Source organism: Caretta caretta, chromosome 14 (assembly GCF_965140235.1).
Source record: "Caretta caretta isolate rCarCar2 chromosome 14, rCarCar1.hap1, whole genome shotgun sequence".
NCBI classification, from domain to species: Eukaryota; Metazoa; Chordata; order Testudines; family Cheloniidae; genus Caretta; species Caretta caretta.
This window is the reverse complement of record NC_134219.1, coordinates 18634502-18659271: the sequence shown is the minus strand read 5'-3', so window position 1 is coordinate 18659271 and position 24770 is coordinate 18634502. Positions and strand designations below refer to the sequence as shown.

At 50.0% G+C, this 24770-nt stretch overlaps 1 protein-coding gene across 5 annotated transcripts in view; it reads left to right on the top strand.

Annotated features, from left to right (window-relative positions):
• Positions 1 to 24770, top strand: part of SEPTIN9 (septin 9) — a 262067-nt gene that overhangs the window by 183394 nt on the left and 53903 nt on the right. The window contains exon 1 of one of the 5 annotated variants that reach the window (XM_048817773.2): positions 7749 to 7837. The exons of the other annotated variants lie outside the window; for them this stretch is intronic. The gene's annotated coding sequence lies outside the window, so the exon portion shown is untranslated. Of the gene's footprint in view, positions 1 to 7748; positions 7838 to 24770 lie in introns of those variants that run through there. 5 annotated transcript variants of the gene reach the window in all.

Below are 24770 nucleotides of genomic sequence, written 5' to 3'. Positions count from 1 at the left end.
CTTTTCTCATAACCATGCAAATGATTTTGCAAATCCCTGCACTCTGATTAACTCCTGCCCTCAGCACTCCACATCCATATGCCCAAAAATTCCATCTCGGTGCAATATGGGATAGGCTCCAGCCTGCACAGAGAACATCTGGCATCTGTGCATTGAACGGTATTAATCACAAGCACAGATGCAGCCAAGTGTAAGATGGTACATCATCCCTCCTTCCCCCCAGTGAAGGTCGATTCAGTGTTTCATTAGTAAAATTAACATAGTGGTCTGGGCAAATGATACTCTGGCAAGAACAACTGCTGTGGGATGAAGGGATGGACAGCACTCTTAAGCTAAAAAACCATGCCATCCTGTGACTTTTGAAATCCCCTGCGGCATTTGAGCTGTTCCCTAACAATTCCTAATCTCCTTCATTTTGAGCCTAAATCCATGAAGGTTTCTTGTCACCCTCACCCAGGCTGCTCTCTTGCCTTGAATCCTTTTAATTGTTCGTAGTGCTATTGAAGGGCCAAATCTGGCACCCTTACTCCAGATGAGCAGCACCTTACTCCATGATGTAATGGGATTCCTTGCATACTTATGTCCCGCTCAGCCTATGGGTGGCAGAATTGTCACCTCTAATTGTATTCTAGTACCTGTACTGATTGGAATCGGGGCCCCATTGTGGCAATGCTAGAGCATATTCCTGTCCCAACTAGACAAGACAGGCACAGGAAGTATTACTGACCCCATTTTACTGGGAGTAATCATAGATGGGGAACTGGAGCATCTAGAGAAAGTGGATCACATCCTCACCTGGTTAAAATCCATGTAGCTCAAGTGAAGTCACCCAGCATCTGGCCCTAAATGATTAGCCCAAGGTTATGCAGGAAGCTTGTGGCAAAACTCAGAACTGAACTTAGATCCCTTCAGGCTCAGTGTAGTCAGTGCCTTAACCACAAGGCTATCAATCCTCTCTGAGAAGTCTGCCCTGCATGAACAGCTGCATCTGAGGGCCATTATGCTCCCCATATGTTACCTTAGATGTGGGTAAAAAGAACAGGAGTACTTGTGGCACCTTAGAGACTAACCAATTTATTTGAGCATGAGCTTTCGTGAGCTACAGCTCACTTCATCAGTGTGGGTGTTTCCAGCACTGCCCATACAGGAAAGCTAGTCCTCCTGGAGCACTGTTCTGGGAGGAGGCCCAGGAACTGGTTGTGATGCACAGAGGAGGACTGATGAGAGAGCACTGCTAAGAGGGAGTGTCGGCAAAGGTTTGGAAGCTCTAGCAGCCTGTAGATTTGAACTGGGTGGGAACTGGATTTTCTGTTTCATGGGAAATTCCATAATTTCCAGTTTCTTTCTATTCTGAAACAGAACGGAAGCCAAACCTTTGAAATTTCCCGCAAACAGAGATTCTGTGAGGGGGGAAAAAAAGGGGGAGGGCGGTTGATTAAAACATTTGGTTTTGGTAAAATCAAAACATTTTGCTCTGATTTTGACCCATTTAAACTACACACAACTTTTTAATATTAAAAAAGTGAATTTTTGTTTGACTAGTGTTTTGAAATGAAAAATCATAACATTCTATTCCAAAAATGTTGAATTGGGATGTTTTTACATTATTAAAATGCTTTGTTTCATTTGTTTAAAACTAAATGTCAAAATCACCCTTTTAAAAACATTTTGATTTTGACAAGTGTCATTTTCCATTTAATTTTTTTTTTTAATGAAAAATTTCCAACCAGCTCTGCTGTAGATGTGATTAACAAAGAGCTGGTGTCCCCCAATCATCCTGGAGCCTCTGCAGACTCTGGCCAAGGCTTATTCTCCTACATGTAATCCTTGGCTGAGTTAAATCTCTCTGCCTGACCTCTCTGTTCCCCTCACAGCAGGGAATAAGGAGCAGGGGAGGAAGCTGCTCAGGTTTTGTGGCTGTGTGCAGCTACAGGAGTTTAGCACAGGAAGTCAGAGCTCTTGAGATGAGATGACCGGAGTGTAAAGGAAGTTGGAAGATGGGGGGATGGTGCAGAAGTGGCTTGGTCTGGGGGAGGGATAGAAGGAGAAATACCAGGGGCGTGATGCAGGCATCAGCACAGGGAAATGCTCCTTTGGCAGAGCCCAAGTTACGCAAAGCGCAGAGATTTTTGACATGTGATACTGAACATGGTCTCTGCATGCTCCTATGCAAACTAGACGGCTTTGCCCAGAACTTAGTGATCTAAGCCAGGCCTGCCTCTTCTGTTTTCACAGTGGGGGGAGGAGGAAGCCCCTGGGGAGTAGGTTTGGTTATCATTGTGCCTGGTTTTCGGTTGCTGAGCAGCTGGGTAGGGTAGCAGAAGGGAAAGTGTCACGAATAAGCCTGTGCTCTGCTTTAGGAGCGCATGTAGTGGCCCTTCCTAAATGAGCTGCTACCTATTGTTCTCCCGATTTCCTTACAGGGCTGCTTAATAGTCTGCAGCAGGGCCAGGGGAGCAGGGAGCGTATGTAGCTTTAAATGGATGGTTCTCTGCCAAAGGTTAGGGTTTAAGGCTCTCTTCAAAGCCCCCTCCCATTAATGTCTCATGGGAATTGGGTTTCCAGATCCCTTAGCTGGCTTTGACGGTCTCAGCGTCCTATCCTTCCATCTCCCTGTTCACTTCTCCTTTGACACATATGGGGTGGATTATGCAAAGTGCTCAGCAAGTCCTGGAGGCACTGAGTGTCCTCCAGTCGCTCAGGACCTTGCAGAATTGGTCCCCAAATTGCTTAACCTTTCTCCTCCTATTACAAAGCTCTGCCCACTCACACTGCAAACTACAATCAGAACATCTGAAGGGCACAAAGGATGGAGATGATGGTGGATTTAACAACCCTCTTGTATGTTCCCTGGCTCTGTTTTAAGGGCCCTGACGGCAGAGCTCGGGGAGCACGGGGGGACTGGACCTGCTTTAACTTGAGTTGCTGGGAGGAGGTTCTCTTCAATAGGTGGGAAGCTGATGATGCTGGTTTGTTTGCCTGCTATCTACTGCAGCTGCCCTAGCACTTCCCCTGTGCCCTGGTGTTTGTTTTTAGGTCCAAGCTCTCTGGAAGGACAAAACCACCCAAAGACCTGGGTGGATTAAGGAATAGGTCAGCTTGTGAGTGACTATTTTAAGGAGGAGGAGAGTGCAGATGCTTACACTCAGTCTGCATCTCTTTGAGACCGAGGTCTTGCATGGCAGAGACATGACCAGTTCCTCAGTTTGGTTCTTGTCCCTGAGCTGGGGCATGCTGGGAAGAGGAGAGGAACCTGGGACTCTCTGTTGGCAGGGTCGCTTCCCCACGTCACGCTGTGGATGTTTCACTTGAGGCTGCTGCAATAAGCGTCTCTCCTCTGTGGTTGTATTTTATGTGACCACTTTGGAGGCAACCTGGGAAGTTCTGGGCTACACTATCCCATGCACAAATAACGGTCACTCATTCCACGGCCTGCAGTGGAGCAAAGCTTCCGCCCGCTACCTCCCAGGCTCAGTGAAGTGTATTGCAGGTATGATAACCTGCCTCAGTGTAACGTCCCCCCCAGCTCGGAGGGGCTGGCTCTTGAGAACATCCCCCTCGGCCATAGAGCCCCATCTGTAAAACACATGCTGCAGACCAGAGGCGACCATTGATTTTTCTGATGATCCTGACTTTCCAATCCAGTGTGCTGGCGTTGTCCAAGACTGTCCAGCTCACACAGTCCTGTGTCGGACTGACAAGTCAGACGCCAACCACAGATCACCCTTGCCAATTGCAAAACTGCTGTGACACATATTCCACTGAGAAGCATATTTCTCTCTTGCAGTTTTGCTTGTGGACAGTTTAAATGTCTGTATAAAGGCCACTGCGGCAGGAGCCTGGTCTCCCAAATCTCTCCTTGGTAAGGTGCTTTGCTCTGTCAGTTGGATAGTAGGAAGAAGAGGAATGGTCAGGAAGCAAACTCCCTTCCTCCCGGTACTGGATGGGCTTGAGTTGTCCTGCTGGCTGTTTAAGGTAGCAGGGATGGGTTAGGGCAGGGCGAACTCCTCCCCAGTACATCTCTATGGAGTACTAGTGACTTACATAACTTGCCTGGCCCCTCATTAGGGCTAGGAAGAGATGGCACCAGAAGGATTTCTCCCATCCCTGCCCCAACAGCTTTAGCTGTGAGAACCTGCTCCCAAAAAGGGGTTGGAGGAATCTTTATTTTTTCTCCTTATCTGTCTTTGAGTTTGTTCCTGTGTGAATGAGTGGGGTGGTTCAAAGGCCAGCCTTCCCCCGCCTTCCCCATGCCTCAGTGTGTTCTTCGCCACGTGGGAGAGAGAGATTTCTTACCCCAATTAGAAGCAAAGGCCAGCCAAAAGATGGAGAAGACCGACTGTGGCCAGTAACCCAGAGAGGCTGCCTGCATGCAAACCCATTGATATGTCCTGACCTGGACAAAGTGCTCATGCTGCGTCGAGCGTTTGCCCGTGGGGTTAGTTTGGGAGCAGACATGCTGTCAGAGGGCGACGTACATTCAGCTTGCAAATGAACAATGGATAGCAGTGAAAGCCTGGCCCAAAGGCATGTGTTACCATCCATCTGACTTACCCAGGCTGGCAATCCACCGAGCTCCCTGATCCTGTGCCAATGCACCATTTGGGCAAAGAGGAGTTCATACAAAAGCACAAGAAAGGAAGTAGTCTTAGGTGAAGCAACTGTGTAGGCTTATTCGTAGATTGCATCGTGGGTCTCTGTGTTATGGTATGTTTCAGAGTGGCAGCCGTGTTAGTCTGTATCCGCAAAAAGAACAGGAGGACTTGTGGCACCTTAGAGACTAACAAATGTATTTGAGCATAAGCTTTCATGGTCTTATGGTATGTGATTTGTGTCAGAGCCAGAGACTAGAGCCTTTAGGAGAGGGTGGATAGGGAGTGTCTGCCTTCCCATGTCCCAAATTATTCATGTAGCACCAGTACAGTAGTGATTAGACACTTGAAAAAAGATGACAGGGTCCTCTATTCCCAGGTAGTCATTCTCCAGGTGTTTCCAGGTACTCTCCCACAATGGGACTCCAGTCCCCAGTGTTCCCTCTAATTTTTCCCAGCATGTGCGGAATTATTTTTGTTATGTGCATCACCTCCATGTTGGTGCACATAACAAAATTAATGTGGCAGGGTGGGGCCGAGGGGTTCGGAGGCATCTCAGAGCTGGGGCGGAGGGTTGGGATGTGTGTGTGTGGGGGTGAGGACTGCAGCTGGGGGTGTGGGCTATGGAGTGGGGCCGAGGATGAGGAGTTTGGGGTGCAGGCTGCCCCAGGGCTACAGTGGGGAAAGAGGACTCCCCTTGGGCTGGGCATCTCTCCCCATTGGGGCTGGGCCGGGGCTGGGCTGAGGCCAGGGGCGGGGCGCCTCTCCCATGGCCATGGCCGACCCAGGGCTGGGTTGGGGAGGGGAAGGGGCCCCTCTCCCCCAGCTGTGGCAGGTCCAAGGCTGGGCTGGGTCTGGTGGGAAGAAGTGCCTCTCCTGGCAGGTCCGGGGCTGGGCTGGGGCCTGCAGAGAGAGTCGCCTCTTTATCAGGCATCTCTCCCTGCTGCAGCCCTGAGCAGCGCTTAATAGGCTGCTGCACAACCGTACAGCTTAGAGGGAACTTAGGTTCTGATTAATGATGGGCTTGATTCACCACTGCCCTGCACCTTGTGTCATCATTGGCACCCAGGGAAAGCAGACAGGTATCCTTTTACGCCCACCTTCCAGAGCTGGAAAAGCCAAGATAAATGGCAAGGTGGTGGAGAGTTGGGCCCAGTGCATTTATGGTTTTACTAGCCCAAATCCACTGAAGTTCCTTGTCTTGTGTATTTATTTCCCAACAAAAGTGGTTCATAAAACTAACTTCTGCTCATTCACCTTGTTTAATAGATTGTCCTGGCTATCCTTGCTACTTGTTGTTTCTTAGCTGGGTTGGTTTAAGGGCTGGGCCTATTCTAGCCCACCAATTCCTCTGGCTTGATTACTCCCAGCAAAAGCCTCCCTCCTGCTCCAAACACAAGGGGCTAGACTTGGCACAGGGGATTCCACACAGGCGAGGGGAGAAGTACTCCTCAGGCTGCAGTAGCCCCAGTTGCTCCTGCACCTGCTGATCTGGGTGGGGCTCCATGTAGCCAAGAGACCAGCAGCCCTGCTCCCTCTAACTCCGCTGTCTGAACATGTGCAGGGAGCCCCTATAGGATTGAACTCCACTGTGCATAGAGGGTGCAAGACTCCTCAGATAATTGCCCCCTCCCTGTGCAACAAAACCCCAGCAGCTCTGTGCCTATGTGGCCCTCGTGTTCGTGGAAGAAGAGGTAGGACTGGCTCCTCGGTGAAGTCCCAGTGTTGAACTGGAGACATCAGAGTCCTCTCTGTGGCAGTGGGTCGGGATGTAGGACAAGCTATTACTAGAGGGCAGGCATAGGCATGGGAAATAGGAGTGCAGGGGGTGCTGCACCACCCCCAGGTTTTACGTGAGGCCTCCGGTCCTGCACCCTGGGCTCCACTCCCCAGCTCAGGTCCTGGGGGTCGGCCCCATGCCCCGCTCCCCAGCCGCTGGCTCTACACCCGGGAGCCCTGCTCCCAGCTCTTGCCCAGGACTCCATGCCCTGGCCCTCTGCTAGGATCCTGGCCACCAGCCCCACTCCCCAGCTGCTGGCCCTGTGCCAGGGGCCTATGCCCCGGCCCCACTCCCAGCCCCGTGCGTGGGGTTCTCTTCTGGGGCCACAGGTGCTGGCCCCACTCCCCAGCCATTGGGCCCCGCATCCAGCCCCACCCCCTGCTCCCAGGGCTCCACTCCCTGCTCCCAGGGCCCTGCTCCTGGCCTCACATGTGGCGTCCCGGCTGCAAGCCCCTGCCAGGGGCTCTGCTCCTGGCCCCATGCCCCTCCTCAGCTGTGGCCACAGCCTCAGCCCCCTTATCCCTGTCTGGGTCCCCTCTTCCTGGAGACACAGCCCTGCTCCCAGCCTTAGCTTGGGCAGGGGGGTGGAGGGTGCAGACAGGGGTAAGGGGGCTGGATTTTAACACCCCTACTATTAAAAATGTTCCAGTGCCACTGAGGGCAGGATCAGGCAGCAGGAGGAAGCGCTGGCTGGGCTGGGAGGAAGATAAATCGGGGGTTAGAGGAGATCAGTGAGGTCACCCCATTCATCTCCCAGCGAAATGCACAAATGCAAAGTGCTGTTCAGCACAGCTATCATCACTTACAGCAGAGGAGCGGCCAACTAACCTGCTGTGTTGGCCGCAAGGTGATGGTCCTGTGGCTAAAGCACCGGGCTGGGCATCAGGAGATCTGGAGGCTGGTCATCATTCTGCTACTGATTTCCTGCATGACTTTGGCCAAATCCCTTAACCATGGTGTGACGTGGGATCCCGCCCCCCACCAGTGAAATGGGGATGATAATGCTTAGCTGAGTGGCAGGGGAGTTGTGAAGCCCAGTTCATTCACACATGTGCTGTGCTTTGAGATCCCGCCAGCACTGTGGGATGAATGCTTCCCTGTTTTCCAGATCGCCCCTGTGTGACAGCGCCCTGAGTTTTCGAAATCCCTATAAGCTGAGTCAGCTTCACCTCCTCTCCTTTTTAGAGCAGAGACTTTCCTCTGAATTACTGTGTCACAGAGTTTTTATTTTTAATTGGCTCTTTTGAACTGCCCCCCCTCCCGTTGCCGGTTCCACTCCACTCTCTGCACCCTGGGCAGTAATTATCCATCTGCACCCCCACCCCCCACACTGTTGGGTGCTCATAATTCACAGAGTGACAAAGCCCCTTTGATCATTGACTAGTATTCTGAACCATGTGACCCTGAAGGGGGCGGGCCTTCTCTGCTAACATCGCCAGGAGCCTAGAGTGTTTCAACTGCTGGGGTGAGTCTTCTCATTCTCCCTTTGTTCTTTCCAATAATCCCCCTTCCCTCTGCCTCGCCGTGTGCTGCACGGGGACTCGCCTTCTCTCCGGCCACAGCTTCCCTCGCAGGGCTGGGGACCTGCATGCCAGGGTAGGGATGGGGGGAAGGCAGCAATCCTAAATTGTGATCGTGGGGTGCTTTCAATGGTAACGTGCAAGGCTCAGCAGAGCAGGACGCCTTCAAGCTTCTGTCCCCCTCCTGGAGATGGGCAGGTTTCAGCAGCTCTAGCCCTGCTAAAAGCTTTCAGCCTCCAGGCTGAGTCATTGTAACCAGAGAGAGACAGGGATGGGGGAATTTTGTTTCCATGCTCCGACCAGATTCCGCCTGAGAAAGAAGAAAAGAGCTTTGTGCTTCACAGCTATCTCTTTGTAAATATTTGGCCAACTGAGCCGGGTGCTTTAGTTTCTTTCTCTCTGGTGGTTTCTTGCCCTTGCTTTGGAAGGAGCTTGTTTTGCTCTCCTTGAGACGGGGACTTAACTGTAACTCTCCTCTTGCCTTTATCTAGCAATCTCTTTTGAAAGAGTGCAGAGCGTGTTTTCCTATAAGCCCGGGGGGAGGGGGGGAGTCCAAGTCGGTTTGTGTTCGCTTGAAACTCAAATGAGTACTTTTCTTTACGCCGTGTTCTCAAGTGTCGCTTTCAGTCAGTGTCCTGCTGCTGTGTTACCCTTTACAAGCCTTTTCATGATGAAAACTTTCAGGGCTGCAGGGAGATATAGTGAGGGGATTGGGGGAGGGCAAGACGTTTTCTTTGCAACTGACTGGGAGCTCCCGGTTCTTAAATGATCACTTGGGACAGCTGCTTGCATTGCGGCAGGATCACTGAAGGTTGGGAAACGTGTGTTTATTTGGCATTATGGGAAAACTGTAGTCCTACTAAGTAAATGCTTTTCCTGGGACTTCTCAGACAGACAAGTGCTTGGGCGTGGGGTCCTTCGGCAGGTACAGATCCAGCAATGACTCTTACAGTGAAAGGGCTTGTTTACAGGAAATGCACTCTGTTCTTCCAGGCCTGGTATCCCCAAGCAACTCATTGTTGCCTGGCACTTTTAAATCCAAACAGACTGAGCACCAGATTCTTAGGGTGGCCCTGCTCCCTCAGCTACAGTATGCCTTGTGCTGCTTGAAGCGAGCATCCTTGTTGGGAAACCAGCTTTGTTCCAGGAAAGTTTAGACTCTCCTTTTAAAAGAGGCCAGATTCATTCCTTGGGTAGCTCCACTTCAGTCAGCAAAGTAGCATCTGGGATGAATCTGGCCTGATCTATCTAGTGCCATGAGCATCCGCTGAGACAGTCTTTACCCTTTATGAAGGATGCTTTCTTTTCCATAACAGGCAGGGGCTGAGGGCTGAGCAAGCAGCTGAGTATGTAACTGTACCATTGTTACTGGCGGAGTGAGATTGTTTCCAGGTTTTTCTGTAATGACCATCACCACAGTATACAGGATGCATTTATGTTATTAATGCAGAGAACTGAGAATGGAAACCAGTTTCTGAGTTCAGGTCCAGGTGTGTTCTGGTTCAAACCCACTGGCTTAATGTGGACTACTCTTTCATGTAAATTCCCCACCGTTGCACTGGCATAGATGCCATGTGGATCAGATAAAGCAGGCCATCTGTAGGACCAGGGGTGTAGGGTACCATTGCTCCAGCATTTTAAAACTGACTATATAACAGAGTTGCTGAAGTAACCTACCATCCCAGGGGGGTGGGTTTCTCCTGTTAGGAAGCCTTACAGATTAAAATCTAGATTCTGTGTTGGATTCTGCTCTCAGATGCATGAGCATAGATCTTGTGATGCAAGGTTTGCTTGTACAAGCCCATACAGGAGCTGCTTTTAGTGGGTATGCGACCATGTGGGTCTTATGTTTTTAGGGGACCAGATCTGGCTCTTTTAAGCACTTCTGTTCAACCCCTTCCAAAATCTAGCACTGTGCTGCTTTAAAATCCCCCCCCACCCAAGGTTAAAGTGTAAATTCATGAGAGTAATTGCACAGGGCCAGCTATGACCTAGCACTGACCCTGCTGTGAAGAGCATCGAATAAGAGATGTGGGTATATATGTTCCCCACTCTCAGCTTCATGCGTTCTATTGGAGCAATGTGCCCTAGTGTATAGAGTACTAGACTGGAATTCAGGAGACCTAGGTTCGGTTCCTAGCTCTGCCACTGACCTGCTGTATCACCTTAGGCAAGTCATGTCCCCTCTCTGTGCCTCAGTTTCCTCAACTATAAAAGGGGGATGACGATATGTCTTTTGTAAAGTGCTTTGAAATCTGCTGATGAAAAGTGCTATATATGTATTATTATTATGTCATGAGTTCATCTTGCACTCAGAACAGTTTCCCACTCCTTCTGTGCCAAAGTGTCCATACTCTTATTGGAATCGGGGCCGCAATCAGTCCTGCACTGCTTCCCCCACAGTCCCCAGTGTAGGGGGCATGCCAAGGGCAGGGCCAGGGACCTGCTGGGAGCAGGAGAGGGCATATCCATAGCACAAGGCACTGTGGAGATTCTGTGCTGGCACACAGCTCTTAGGCTGTGTCTACACTGCATTTAGATGCCTGCGGCTGGCCTGTGCCCGCCGACTCAGGCTTGGGCTCTAAGGGGTTGTGTCATTGCGTGTAGGCTCTGGAACCCTCCCACCTTTCAGGGTCCTAGAGCCTGGACTCTAGTCCGAGCCCGGAAGTCTACACAGCAGTAAAACAGCCCCACAGCCCAAGCCCCACGAGCCTGAGTCAGCTGGCACGGGCCAGCCACTGCTGTGTAGGCAAACCCATAGGCAGCCCATGGGAGGAGAGCAGTCTCATAAACTGCTCTAATTTATGCCTGGGGCCCCACGAGCCGTGAATCTGGGCCGCACAAAGGTGTGGTGAAGTTACCTCTGACCCCTCTCCCGCCAATCTCTGCCTTCTGTGCTGAGTCTCCAAAAGGTTCAGCACCGGATGAGACCCCGTGTTTTCCAGGTATCCTTCCTGCCTAGTTCTCTTCACTGATCCTATCACCACACTGTCCCTTACCTGACCCATTGCTCTGTGCCTAGTCTTGTCTTGCTGAGTTTGTAAGCTCCTCAGGGTGCGGCTTGTGTCTGACATTGTTTTGTAATGCATCCTATATTTTTACAGCACTATAATAATGATGCTTAACACTATCACAAAGTAACTAGTGCAACCCATGTAACACTTTTAAGTTAAGGTGAATGTCTCCTTCTGTTAATACAGCAGAAAGTCTCCTTGTCTGCTGGTGGAATAAAGTCCATCTCCTGGAGAGGACATCAGAGTGCAGTACCCAAGAGCTGTGACAGCACAGTGATTAAATATGACTTTTAAAGTCTGCCAATATTCTAACCAATAGGATAGCTGTATACAAATGAACCAAGGTCCAACTGTATTGTGATTGGTTGAATAATCAATAATGTCTCACTTCTGCACTCAGCAATCAGCTGTTCCTAACTTTTTTGAACTCCTTTGAAGGGAGGGACTCTAAATGTTTTCTTCTTTCCCCTTGAACAGAACACAAAAGAGATTTTACATTGTACATTTTTTTAATTTTAAATACCATGGTTTTCTTATTAACGCAGTGTGGTGCCCTATATGCTATACCTAACATAGGAACCCTGTCCGTGATGGGGGGGTTGGAGGTTAGGCATGCATTGCAGGTTCCGATCCCCACACAATCCATCCAAGCCTCATTCTGGTTATCACAATGTCCTAGACTACAGTGTTGTCTTGATGTGTAGTTCAAACGAACGAGTGAGAGCCAGGACTGGGTTTTATTCCTGACTCCGCCAGTGCCGTTTTGTGGCCTCAGGCAAGTCACTTAACTGCTCTGCAATTCGGTTTATTTATCCCTGAAAGAGGGTTAATGCTTTCCTATCAGGAGTGTAGAGAGGCTTAATTAATTCACAAGAGAAAATCTTGCTGAGTTAATGTTGCCAGTGCATTTCAAATGGAGCCCAGATAACAATCCCTCCAAAAATTCTAGCCTGGGTTGAAATCTGGCATGTGAAATTTCAAGGGAATTGGATTCTTTTAGGGAAGTTGAGTAATTGCTGGGAGGGCTTGATAATCAGGTTTGTACCAGGAAGTTGGTTTCAACCTTAAGTCTGGTTACCGCCGCTGCATGACGTATATAAAGCACTTTAAGATGCTCAGGTGACAATTGTTCGAGAAATGCAAAGGATCATTATCACATATCCCCTGCTCAGTGTGTGTGGGTACGGTCTTCTAACTTGCAGTCAGCTATAATTAGGCCGTAGCTGTTGCTCTCAGAAGCATGTGCCCTGGTTTCTACTGGAAAGTCTCAGTTGTGCTCAAGAGAGGGAAATGGAAGTCCATCCTCACCATGCTCTTGAAATGGCCTTCCATGCGCCCTGAGAAGTGAGAGTCTCTTGAGCAGGGCCCTCCTTTCTCAGAATTCCAGGGTTCTCTGGAACTGCAGCATAGGAATTTGCTTTCCCAGGGGTTTGCTGTTGTGAGGATACTTCAGCATCCTGCAGAGCAATAATAGACCTCCCACTGAAATCACTACCTGTAATCCCCATCCTCTTTATAGAAAGAGATGCAGCCTCACTGTAGCTCTCGCTGGGTCATAGAATTCCATGGCCTCTGTTACCTTAGAACAGTGGTGTCCAAACTGTGGTCAGTGCAGAGCTGGCTGGTCATATGGCCCTGGCTCCTCTTGCTAAAAATATATTCACTCCTTTCCTAATACACATTTTTCACGTAATAAGCAATTGCTGTCATTGCCGCCGGGCTGTTATTTGATTGACAGCAGGAAGGGAGGTGGCCGGGGGATTTCTTGTGATGTGGTTAAACTGTTGCATACTGGGAACTCCTCCTCGGGGCTCACGCTCCTTTCTCCTGCTCTGAATTTTTAAACTCTGTTAAGATCATAAATGATGTTGAAATCTCCATCCTCATCTGTGTTGCCCCCAGGTGTGTTTGTTCTTTCGAGGGCCAAGTACTCAGATCTTAGGAACGGGAGCTAAGGTCCCAGCCAGGACTTTTGGTGCACAAGTTGCTTATTGACAATCTTTTGGCTTTCGCGAGGGTCCGGAGAGCACTGCAGGATTGTTCGGCATCAGACGCTAAACCCCTGAAGCACAGATTTACATGCCTGCTCATTGAAGGGGCCTTTGGAGCAGAGAGAAAGAAGAATCAAAATCTTCCTGAGCTGCTGCTTTAGTGGCAGCATCTCTGTATCTTCACTTTCATGGAGGCTTTTGATTTGTTTTCTGACAGGAGGAGTCACTGAATGGAAGACAAAAAACCATGTTCTTCAGTGTTTGGGGAGGATTGTGAGTTAGATGGAGGCAGCATTTGCTGTGAGCTTTCTCCTGGCTCAGCTGGAAAAGGTTAATTTTTTCCATTCCCCCAGTAACACTCTTACCCAGGATGATTGTGGGGAGCAGGGGAATTGCCTCTGTCACTTTCTCAGGGATGGCTGGGCAATAGGGAATGTCTGTAGCTGATTCTCCTGATTCATAGATTAAAAATAGTAACATGCAGCCTCTATTGGACAGTCCACAAGAGGTGGAAAGTACGAACATTTGAAACCAGACTGGACAACAGACTTGCCCACAGTGTGTGTGAGACAGGGGCACTGACAGCTCAAGTTTTATGCCCCCTAATGTGGCTTTCTGCTGAGTTTCATTGGCATAATTTCCCCCTCTGTTTATCGCCTCCACGTTTCCCCACTGGTCAGCGACACTCACTGTAGGCTTCCTCTCCTGGAGCCCTCCCATCGTTAGCCACTGGCCCTGGAGCATCTTCAGATGAGACCCTCATCTCAGGGTGCCACTTGTCCTAACCACTAGTGCTGGGAACTGTATTGTGATCCTGTTTTCTTAGTGCAGTGTGGGACTTTGCTTTCCCATCACAAACTGTAGGCAGTGGCCAGCCAATCTCACAGTGGCCTTTGATGCCCCTTCAGGACTGAGGGCAGCCACTAACTGGTGCTGTGTCAGACCTCGCCTCAAACAGGGGAGCTGTCCCCGCTCTACCTTGGGCAATGGGACTCCATTCAAATGCCTCCTTCCCCCTTGCCAATGGGCCAAGCTGTTTCCCGCTCCGGGCTGTTTCCCTTTGACCCCTGGGCCCATGCTGGGCTGGGCAGGCTCTGAATCAGGCCAGCAGGGGCTGTCGGAGGGTGGGGCAGGCCGGAGTGGGTGGAATAGGGACAATGCCAGCGAGCAGGCGGGAAAAGTAGAACAAAAGGCAAGGCCTGTATTTTTGTCCCTGGCGGTTGGGGCAGCCAGCTGGCTCCTCCTTAGTGGGAGCCCAGCCCCAGCTGCTGAGCAGAAGAGGCTTCTCCTTGTTCTCTCTTCGCAGAAGAATTACCATATGAATACCGCTCTTTCCCAATCCCAATGAGGCTGGCTCCTCTGGCGCCCAAGGAAATGCAGATCGCAAGGGCGAGGCCTGGCTTTAGGCACTTCTGCAACTGCATCTGCACAACAAGGCCCTGCTGCTTGGCAGGCAACGGGAGCCCTTTCTCCCAGCAGTTCCATGGGAATGTGGATTTGCGACTTGCGCTCTCTGCAGGGATCCAGTTTGCAGGGCATGTTCTCTTGCCAGGAGGACTAGATCAGTCAATTAGCCCTAGGCAGCAGGGTAATCCCAAAGTGAAGGTTTCAGAGGGGTAACCGTGTTAGTCTGTATCACGAGTCCTCGTTTTTTCCCAAAGTGAAAGAATCCCAGTAGAAATGGGACTGCAGTAAAGTCCAGATCCAGTTCTGGGAAGGCTCTGATCCACATCAGAACTTGGTGACCTGTTCCACTCTGGAATGGCCAGACTGAAGCCACCATAGTCCTGTGGCTCGGGCACTGCCCTGTGAGTCTGGAGTGCTGGGTGCTAATCCAAGCCCTGCCATTGCCCTGGTGTGTGACCTGGGGCAAGTCCCAAGAGCTCGGTTTTGCCTCTCACTCTGTGTCTGTCTTGTCTGTTCAGACTGGAAGCTCTCAGGCAGGGACTGTGCATCCGGAGCCTGCTGCACTGAGCCCTGATCACAGCTGGGGAATCTAGGTGCTGCTGTAATACAGATACTAATAACTAAAACATTGGCTATCCACCAGAAGTTGGGATCCAAATCGGCCCGCACCAGCCAGGAGCCAAGGACATGTGTTGGGGAAGGAGTGCTGGGCTCTGCCCATCTGGGAAGAGAATCATAAGGTGCTTTCTCTTGGTGAGTTGCAGCTAAGAGGAGAGAAGGGATTTCCCTTTTGGGTCTGAGTCAAACTGGCATGAGAGGGGAGTTAATGAGACACTCCCAGGAGTGCCTCTCTACTAAATTGAACGTTAAGATACGGTGACCCTAAAGCAGGCCTGGAAATGTCTAGGAACATATTTTCTAGTCTCTCCTGAGACCGAAGAGGGAAGGTGAGACCTTTTGCATTGTTGCTGGAATCCCAACAGTTGCACCGAATTATCCCCTGCTTAGACCCGTCCTCTGACCAAGAGTGAGTTGAAGATTTGGGGTCCATCAGTGTCACTCATTAATCAGCCGGAGGCACCACTCTCGTGCAGTGCGGGACACCCCTTCTTCAGAGGTTCAGTGTGTTGCCTTCACAGGACTGGGGAGATGCCAGCCGGGGCTGTTGCACATGGCCATGCAGCATGCTACACTGCTGGGCCAGCTAAATGCATTATGATTTCCTCAAGTCCTTCCTTGGGGGCTGCTACCATCCAGTCTCCTCCGCTTCATATGCTGGAGGGCTCTGAGGATGCTAAACTGGAGCCTTCTACCTAATTCAGCCCAGAGCCATGCAGCATGTGGTCACTGGAACCTCCCCCACTTTCCAGGGGACAGTGCTCTAAATATCAAGTCCGGAAGGTCCAGCTCCCAGTCTGTTTCTAGGGAGTCGGCGCCTCCTGTGCCGTTCGCTGACGTGAGTGTAAGCCATGAAGCACAGCCGGGCATGTGCTGGTGTCGGACGCACACAGCAAGCAGCAGCCACTGTCACAAGTAGCTCTGCACTCTGCTGTGTGCTCCTGGGCTTGCCATGGCTGTGCTCAAACGAGGCAGCTTGGGATACTCCTGGACCAATGAGTTGGCTCTGCCGGGCCACGACTACAGGAGCATTTGCAGCTGGGGAGCAAGGAAGCACTTCCCCTCCCAGGAGAGGTGCTGAGGTGGAATTAGTGAGCTCCAGAGTTAACCCTTTACCTGCTGGCCTCCAAAGCTGTCTGTACGCTAGGGTGAAAAGCGGAACATTGCCTCCTCCGTGGTGAGACCTAGGACACAGGGCGGCACTGGAGATGTGCTTTGTCTTGGGTGGATGAGAGAGCGCCACAGGGGTTTCAGTGAAAGCAACCTCCCAGGTTTAGGGGCGGGGTAGACACCTGCTTTACCTCTCCTGTAAGGTGCTACCACTAAGGCTCAGTGAACTGACACTGATTTGAGCATTTAGGGGTCTGATCCTGTGAGGTACTGAGCATCCTCCATGCCCATCGAAGCCCAGGATGGTTGAGGGGGCTCAGCACCTTGCAGCTTCAGAACCTGCATCTTCAAGCCCCAATCCTGTTGCCCAGCAGCACCATGGGATGTGCCGCTGCACCCACCCTGTGTAAGGCTGGTGCACTGGGTTCCCAGGGAAGTGTTTCCTCAAGGAGGAAGCGGGTGAGACTGGCAGGGGTGAGGGATGTCCTCCATTGAGCGCTCACTCCCTGCTGGTGCTGCAGCGCAGAGATAAACAGGAAGCTTGTAACGACGCATTTATCATCACGGTGAGCAGAGCTGACACGAGGGGCTGGGACCAGCCCAGGGTTCCCACTTGGGTTGGGTAAGACACAGTGCTGAGCATGAGGAAACAAAATGATCCATTGTTCCCCCTGGGGCTGGGGGCCGAAGGGAAGATATTATAGGGGTACCAGAAACAATGGTGATGGGCATGACTATAAGAATGTAGCTGGATAACTCTGCACTTACATGCCTGGGCCCTTTCCCCCCCATCTGCCTCCACCCTTGCTCATGGATTTCTTAGATATACAAGTACAAAGCATTATTATTAGCAGAACAGCATCTGCATTAAATGACAGGGCTGGTTCTATAAACAACCTGGGATGACAACACGCTGTTAATTAAGCTCTAGAAGAAAGAGGAGCACCATGGCAGCTTTAATAGGATTGTAGCTAAGAGTTTTCCCCTCTCTTCAGTGTTGGGTTGTCCTCCCTTCTTCTGGGTTGCACAGCACCAAAAGCAAGAAAATCTCTCCGCCATGGGAATCTTTAGGGGCACAAAGAAACGCCCCTTCCACCTGGTTTGTACGTGTGCATGCATTGTACGTTGACCATCATGAATACATAGGCACAATAGGCCTGTCCTACATAGCCCTTACTCAGGTGGGCTTTGCATCGGTGGGAGTTACTTACGTGAGTAAGGGCACGATTGGGGCCAGCTGTCAAATGTGGATGTCTCTATCAGGGCATGCAAAAGGCACTAGAAGAATCAGCACTCAGGAGCATTTTAGCCATATACAAGCCTCGTCGAGCACCCAGTAACGAACCTAAGTTCTCTTATGCAGAGAAATGTCCTAACAAAGACCAGCCATGCTATATGCTGTTGCTAACTCTGTTCTGAGACAGGGGAAGTGCTGGCTTGCTCAGCATTGACAACAATAGTCCAGAAACCGCCTGCTCTGCGTGTGCGCAGTCACACCTCAGCTGGGAGTATTTGTACTAAGACGTAACTGACCGCCTTTGTCTGGCCCGTCATGGTAACACACCACACCACTTTGAGCAGGCATCCCTTTGTTTCCTGATGCTGTAGCACTAGCTGGACCCACAACAACTTGTGGTTAAAAATAATGAAAGGCTGAAGCACTATGAGGAAGTTCTCTAGGCTACTACTTATGCTTTGTAGTGTCTGGAGGTCTCGTCCGAGAACGGGGCTCTGGTGTGCTAGGTACAGTACAAACACACAAGACCATCCCTGTCCTGCAAATCTTACGTCCTAAATAGAGAAGGCAGATGAAGGGTGGGAGGGGAAATGGGCTGAGAGAGTTCAGTTGACTAACCCAAGGTCACCAAGCAGGTCAGTGGCAGAGAGCCCAGATCGGCTAATTCCCATTCTAGTGCCATGCAGCCTCTTTGTAACTAATTTGCTTCCATGATTCCCTTTTGCTGTTCTCCACGACTGCTGATTCTCCTCCTCAGTAGATAAGGACAGAGCGAAGGGAATTCAGAGTAGAATGACAATAATAATTAAGGTGACTGGTGAGGAGTTATTGAGAAAACTAAGGGCCTGGTACTGCATCCACTAAAAGCAAATTGAAGTTTTTCCTGTTGACATCAGTAGGGACAAGAATGGATCCTAAATATGTGCTGCTTGGTCAGATAGGGGCTTGTGTGTGCAGTTTTCACACCAGTCTAATGAAATGGATAGAAACACCAATTCAGTTAAAGCCTCCAGACAGACACTGATCCTTGGTTAAAGGTGCTTACACGTGCAGGGTTTGTATTGGTTCCTGATATACAAAGGGTTGGACTGGTTTAAGCAACATAGTGAAACCATTGCCAGGCCTGTGTAGACAAGGTTGAAGAGAAATGTGGCAAACCATTTCAGAAGTGTGTGTGAGGTGCCATGCTTGGAGTAGAATTTTGGTTGGTACAGAAAGGCTGTCCTAGAATTACGGGATGAAAGTTAGCATGGGAAAGTCCAGCTGGCTATCAGAGAAATGCTCCTAACGGGGAGGTCTGTTTGACTTTATAATTGAATTTATAATTTATAAAGTTTATAATTCCAGAGGGAATTGGGGCAAGCTGCAGTGCTGATGTCACTCAAACTCTGATGGAGCAGAGCGCTGAAGAATCTTACTGTAGGGCCAGTCATGCTGGATTGAAACGGTCCAGCAAGCCCATTTTGAGCTCTGGGGTGACTTCCCACACTTCACTGCATTTATTTGTTCACCAAAAAAAATTACAAGATGTGCATTTTTCCCCTCGCCCATTTAATGCCGTTGGATGAGAACTGATTGTTACTTGCTGAGTGCATTTCCTGTGTGTCTTTATGCAAATCGCCTGTTGCTGTTTTTAGTTGCCCATAAATTAAGCTGCTAGTGGCTAGAGAAACACAGGTCGTGGTGAAGTAGTGCCAAATCACTCTGAAAATGTCCTGAGTTTGTGGGGGCAGACTAGCTTCAAGGTGCTTTGCAATGGTTGTGCTGGGGAGTGGGAGATGTGGTTCCTGATTCTCCATTCATTCTGATCTCCACTCCATCCATTGACAGAAGATTTTAAGGGTATGTCTACACTGCAATAAAAACCCTGTGGCACAGAGTCTCGGAGCCCGGGTCAGCTGGCTCGGGCTGCGGGGCTAAAAATAGCAGTGTAGGCGTTCAGGCTTGGGCTGGAGCCCGGACTCAGGATCTCAAAGCCCAGGCTCCAACCCAAGCCCCAATGTCTACACTGCCAATTTTAGCCCCTCGAACCCAAGCTCCAAGAGCCTGAGTCAGCCGGCCCGTGGCCATGCCATGGATCTTTTATTGCATTGTAATCATACCCTAAGCCACTGCCCCCATCCCTGTGTTCTCAGCCTGGTGTAAGTGAGAGCAGTCTGAGGGAGCTGCAAGAGGGAGTGGCGTAGAGCAGTTCCACTGGGGTTATTAGCCAAGCAGTCCGTTCTGCTACCGAACAGCTCCTTTATGCTGCTGGAATGGCTTAAAGCGGGCTTTGTGGAACAGTGAATTGGGAGCTTGGTGCATACATTTTATGTGGCAGGAGGCTACGTGGGAGAGAGGTGTCCAAACTTGGAGCCCAGTGGGAGGCAACCCAATCTTGGGGTGCAAGAGCCCCTTCAGACCAGCTGATCCATTCAATCTCTGGTTAATCAGCTGCTGGCTGTAGTTAGTGTTTGGCTGAAGGTGGCAGATGAATTTCTAATGTAGGGTGAGGAGTTAGCTATTGATGGTCTAGGTTCAGGACCTCTCTCCCATAAGTAGTGGGACAACACTCAAGTCTTAACTGCAGGAGGGGAGCTGTTAGCTGCCCATCAACCAGAAACACACTAGAAGACACAGGCAGCTCCGAGGCAATGTGGCATGGGAATTAGTCTGCTCTCTTCCTCAACCAGGGCAGCAGATCTCTAGCTGTGGCCCAAAGAGCAGGCCTCCCCACCTTCTGTAGGTCTGAGCATCACTGTCTCCAAGGTAACCTTTGTAGCTGCGACACTTGTGTTTGTCTACTTGTCTAACAACCTCTACGTGTAAAGGCAAATCAGTAGCTGCTGGGCCTGATCCTGTCACGTTCTAGGTGTCTCCTGAGTGCTCTCAACTCCTGATGATGTCAGCATATTGCACGACCGAGCTTGTGTCCTTGGTGAGCAGAGGATGATGGGAGCATTTTTCTCCTGTGCTCCTTGAGTGCGTGTCTGGCCCTGGGCCTGCCTCTCAGCAGTGACTGATGGAGCACAGTTAGAGGTCGCTGGCCTAGTGGCGCTGTGGGTCTCCCTGCTGCTAATGAGCCGCGCTGGAAGGAAGGTGCTGCTGCAGTGGCAATGCTGGGTGAAGGGAAGTGAGTCGCACCCTCTTGGCAGAGCAGCTGACACCTCCCAAGGATGCAGAGTCGGCTTTGCATATCAACCAATGGCAAAATCCAGAATGGTTCCTTCTGTCCGTCCGTCCGTCCTGTGCCTGCTGGTGGACGCGAGCCAGGCTGGAGGTGTCAGTCTGCGGGAGCTGTTCTTTCCCTTTCTTAGCCAGGGGTCAGGCAGCCAGGCCGAGCTCGCTGAACAGGAATGTGTTGTTTTTCTTAAGAGACACAGAGCTGAACTAGCTGAGCCCCAGCTCCTTTTCCCAAACTTGCTGTAGTTTCACCTGAAAAGGTTGAGCAAAGCGGAAGGTATGTCCAGAGCTGCCCATGTGATTTGTTGGGCTCCTAGTCATGGGAGGGAATCAGGTTGTAAATTGGCTCTCCCTCCGGTACTTTAACCCGGGGGAATGTCTGTGAGAGAGCGAAGGTTAGACTGGCCCAGGACTTGCAGAGTCTGAAATGCCCCAATACGCTGCTTGCCCTACTCATGTGTTGAGACCAGGCTTGAATTTTACGGAGCAGGCTGTGGGAACGAGCTGTCAGAGCGGATGCATTTCCCACACAGATGTTCCCTGCGCTGCAGCAGGAGGGAGAGATCATAGGTGGCAAATGGAAAACTGATGCTTCTCCAGAAGATACGAATGATGCAGCTTATTGAATTCAGGGAAACAGTCAGAATTGCTCCCTGGTTTCTTGCCAATCAAAACAAATTCACAACTGCAAAAGTACTTGATTCCAAAAGTTCCCCTCACTATCTAAAGTACTGATATAGTCCCTCACAGTCTTTAGTGTGAAAAGAAAAGGAGTACTTGTGGCACCCTAGAGACTAACCAATTTATTTGAGCATAAGCATTCATGAGCTACAGATGAAGTGAGCTGTAGCTCACGAAGCTTATGCTCAAATAAATTGGTTAGTCGCTAAGGTGCCACAAATACTCCCTTTTCTTTTTGCGAATACAGACTAACATGGCTGCTACTCTGAAACCAGTCTTTAGTGTATTTACCTTCACAACACCCCTGTGAGGCAGAGCAGTGCTATCATCCCCACTTTACAGATGGGGGAACTGTGAGGCTCAGAGACGCTAAGTGACTTGTCCATGTTCACACAGGAATTCTGTGATAGAGCAAGAACTTGAACCCAGGTCTTCCAAGTCCAAGGCCAGAGCCCTAATCACTGGACCGTCCTCCTCTCACTCTTCAGTTTCCCCCCACTCAATGCTCCCATTCAACGCTGCATTCTCCTGACTCTTAGAACCATTGATAATGGAGTATCTTTACCACAGCATATGGGGGGCAAAAAAATTTATGGCCAAAACTCTGGCCAAAAAGATGACTGGTGAATAACTAGCTACTGCAAATGTCTGGGGAGTTTTTTTGTTTTTGTTTTACATCTGTTCTCAAACAGGAACTGCAGCTAATTAGTGCAAGTCTCTGCTCTCTGCATTGCTCCTGTTGCTGGGGCTGCCCCGCAGTGGCAGGACCGGGTCTTGTTTGTTCTGAATCCTTGGAGTTTGGATTGGGTTCATTCACCCCCAGAAAGTGTAAGGTTTCCCTTTTGTGGGATTAAGCCGCTAAGTAAATTTCTGCTTGCAGCCCTGTTCAGAAATGAATGGGGTCTTTGCCCAGGCCCAGGCATATGCTAAGCAAGGATTATGCTGTTTAAATAGGGAGTTCAACCAGTGCCAAAAACTGACAACTTGAAGAAGAAAATTGCATTTTATGTAGGAGGAGGGACTCGGGGCTCTGCCACAATCGAATGTAACAAATATTAATGTCTAATTCCAATACAATGATTATAGCTAACTCTTATATAGTTCTCTTCACCAATAGATGTCTAAGCGCTTTACCCTGGAAGATGTGTATTATTGCCAGGACCGGCTCTAGGCACCAGCAAAGCAAGCACGTGCTTGGGGCGGCACAATGCCGGGGTGGTGGCATTCCCGCATTCCTTTTTTTTGTTTGTTTTTTTTTGGCTTGGGCAGTTGCGCTCTCGGAGCTTGGGGCAGCAAAAAACCTAGAGCCGGCCCTGATTATTGTCCTTCCATTTTGGGGTGAACTAAGGGATAGAGAGGTGAAGTATCTTATCTAAGGTCTCAGTGCAGGCGAGTGGCAGCTGATTCATTGATTCACAGATTACAAGACCAAAAGGAACTATTGTGATAATTTAGACTGACCTCCTGCATATCACAAACTTCCCGGAATTAATTCCTGTTTGAACTAGATCAGATCTTTCAGAAAAACATCCACTCTTGATGTAAAGATTTCCAGTGATGGAGACTCCACCACAAACAACCCTTGGTGGCGACTAGTGGGGAGGGACACAAAGGGGGGCATGTGGCCTCACCACTTGATGCCCACACATGACTCCTCCCAGCCCAGGGCCTCCACGCTCTCCCCAGCCTGTCTCTTCCCTATCCCACGTTACCTGGCTGCACCACGCTGGGCAGCATGCCCTCCCAGGTAGCGTGGGAGAGTACAACAGCCGGGCAGCATGGCCGGAAGAGGAGAGACTCTGGCCCTGCCTCTTCCCTTCCGGCTTTGGCCCTGCCAGCTGCTGGCCCCTTGCCCCCCCCCCCAGCATTTGGCGAGGGTCATGTGACTCTCTGGGCCCCTCCCACCCGTCGCCCTTGAATGCTTCCAATGGCTAATTACCCTCACTGTTAAAAATTTGAATTGCACTGGCTAGAATCTGATTTGCGGACCGGAGTCCTTCCCTGTTCAGTGGCTCACACTGCCTCCTATTGACTTTAATGGAGCTTCACTATGGTCTGAATTTGCTCCATTTTCTGCTCCTGATCTGAGAGTTGCAATACAAGCGGCTGGAGTTTCCAAGGTGCAGAACACCTGCAGCACCCATTGAAGCCAGTAGGAATTATGGGTGATTGGCACCACTGCAAATTGGGCCATTTTATTTACCAAAAATAAAATACAAACAGTTTGGTGTCTGAGCCCTATTGCTGTGCGGTAAACCAGGGATCAATGCGATGTGCGCCTGTATGGATTGTAAACCACTCTTCAGAGCTCTGTTGTTAAGAGCCACAAGGCCGAACGTCTGGCTGCCGGAACCTTGCACTCTGTACTGTGTCCAAAATAGCGTATCAATTGCCGAGTTAAAACTAGAACCCAGCAATCTTGTCTCCTAGCCTGGTGCCCGTCCAGTGGGCCATATGGCCACCCATTCCAAGATAAGCAGCAGCGGACCCTGGTGCAGCCTTTGGATGGGATTGCCCCAAGGAAAACCTGGGCTCCTGTGGAAAGTGCTACTGGCACTGATGATTCATGACTATAGATACCACGGAGTCTCCTCTGGGAGCCAGTACTGAACCAGTGCCCCAGCAGAATTTCTGGCACCCTGGGCTGATGCTGGGCCTGATTCTCCACTGCCTTGTACCAAGGGGATATAAAATGCTGCCATTGGTGTGCATGGAGAATTTTGATCTGGTCTAGTTTTACACTCACACGTGTAAGTGGCTGTGCAAAGGAGGGGAGAATCAGGCCCAGTGTTTTGGAGGAGATGCAACACTGACAGCATGTCCCCTTGTGCAGAGTGCAAATCTGTGACGCTTCTCATAAGAACACAGGGGGTGGCCCAGAATTATTCCTAGTCCCAAAGTTTTTAGAGAGAGGCAGGGTGATCTTGTGAATTATGACCCTAGACCGGGGTGCAGGAGTCCTGGATTCAATTCCTGGATCTGCTATAGATGTCCTGTGTGACCTTGGGCAAGTCACTTAATCTCTGTGTTGCTCACTAGCAACTGGTGATAAGAATCCTTCCTGCCACTAACCTGCTGTCGTTTTGGGCAGTAAGCTCTTCGGGATAGGGACTGTCTCTTCCTATCTCCATTTATAGAAACTAGTATAATTGGGCCTCAACCTCAGCAGCCTGTTGGTGCTACTACAGCACAAATGTGAGAGGTGGTCGTGTCGCTATACAAGCGATTCCTCTGTGCCAGTGATACTCCGACTGAGGCTTCGGAGCCTCAAGTGAGTCTTTAATGAGTTGCTGGAGCCTCTTTGCAGTGCGTGATATTAAAACACAGTGTGACTTAACTATTAACCAATCAGGAGGCTTTTACTATGTCATTAACCAATTGTAGTTGATAAAATAATAATACTTGGTCAGTCATTTTGCGTGAGAATGATATATGTGGGGATATATGTAATCTAAATATTTCCCTGTCATACTGTTTAAATATGACTAGATAGTACTGTAGTAAATGGAACAATGAATTCACACGACTGTGGCTATTTTGGGTCACGTTGATTGCTAATTTGGCTCCTGAACCACTGAGGTCTTGAGTATCACTGCTCTATGCAAACAGTCCACAGATAACTTTGATGAAATGTACTGTTCTAAATGCCCAGCGTGTC